Below are 1338 nucleotides of genomic sequence, written 5' to 3'. Positions count from 1 at the left end.
TCTTCTTCTTCTTCTTCTTCTTCTTCTTCTTCTTCTTCTTCTTCTTCTTCTTCTTCTTCTTCTTCTTCTTCTTCTTCTTCTTCTTCTTCCATGGATTATTATGCTAAGCAACCTGCAGCCCTGAGTGTTTGGAGGAAGAAAGAAAAGTCAACTCTGTCCTCATTTTCTGCACATCTCTCTTTCTGCGACGTAAAACACTCTTTTTTATATACTTTTTTAACGGTACAGATTTGCAGTTTCTCTCGGGGCGTGATGCTCAAAATGACAAGAATCAGTGTGAGTGGAGGACATGTGTTCTTTCTTATGTTGATAAGGGATGTTGAACTTTAACCTGTGCACCCCCTGAAAGCCACCTTCACCACCACACCCATGCTATATCCCCCCACTCATCAACACACACATGCACACACACACACTGTTCTCACTCTGTCCAGCTCCCATCAGGAAATGTTAAGGCCGTTGGGGGGGGGGGGGGGGACAAGCTCGAAGCTTTTTGCCTCTGGCTGTCTCTCCTCCTCCCCAGAGAACAGAGGACTGAGGTGCCTTTAAACCACTGCGGCAAAAAACCCCGACCAAAACCCTGCAGTCATTAATATGCAAAAATGCAAATGAGGAGGTAATTAAGAGCTGGAGCTCTCTGGAGGCGCTTTGATTGCTAATGAATTCTAATCTGCAAAGAAAAGGGGGAGGGGGAGGGGGGAAGGAGATGAAAGAAAAAAGAGAAAACAACAACAATAAAATAAAAATAATAAAAAAAGAGGGCTTGAATACAAATTTTCTTCACAATCGTAAGTTTTCTTTGTTTTTGGATATGTGTGTCGTAATCTAAACCGTTATAGACAAGTCAAACAGATTTTGGAGGTGTTGGTGGAAGGAGTGGGGGGGGGGGGTTTAAACGCATCCTTCCAAAGCACTCTGTCAGGGAAAAAACAACAACAACAAAACGGGCATCTTGTGTTATTTCAGCAAACATCAATTTGAATGAGATTATACGGATAATTCAAATATCAATACGCAGAGAAGTGTAGGTTTTTTTTTTCTTTTTTCCGCGGCGGACAAAAAAAAAAGTGAAGTAAGTGTGTGGAAGGAGCTAATTAGAGGAGAACATGACAGGCAGGCAGACACTTCTGACCGCCGGCTATCCAAGAAAAGTAGAAGGTCAGATAGTCCAACAGAGTCGTCTTTGAGCTGCAAACAGCAGCTGGGAGCTGAAGGAAAGGAGATGTCATTTCATCACTTTTGTGAGCAATAACACATCCCCACTTCCACTCTAACTCGTTCACCCTCTCTCACACACACACACACACACACACACACACACACACACACACACACACA

The 1338-nt window shown here is 43.2% G+C and overlaps 1 long non-coding RNA gene across 1 annotated transcript in view; it reads right to left on the bottom strand.

Annotated features, from left to right (window-relative positions):
- Positions 1-68: 68 nt before the first annotated feature.
- The window catches only part of LOC106515022 (uncharacterized), an 11011-nt gene continuing 9741 nt past the window's right edge, over positions 69-1338 (bottom strand). Inside the window, exon 3 of the long non-coding RNA XR_001309954.1 lies at positions 69-120. This is a non-coding gene — a long non-coding RNA (uncharacterized LOC106515022). The remainder of the gene's footprint in view (positions 121-1338) is intronic.

The sequence above is a fragment of the Austrofundulus limnaeus genome, unplaced genomic scaffold (genome assembly GCF_001266775.1).
Source record: "Austrofundulus limnaeus strain Quisiro unplaced genomic scaffold, Austrofundulus_limnaeus-1.0 Scaffold25, whole genome shotgun sequence".
NCBI lineage: Eukaryota > Metazoa > Chordata > Actinopteri > Cyprinodontiformes > Rivulidae > Austrofundulus > Austrofundulus limnaeus.
The sequence above is the reverse complement of the archived record's forward strand: the minus strand, read 5'-3'. Positions and strand labels throughout refer to the sequence as shown.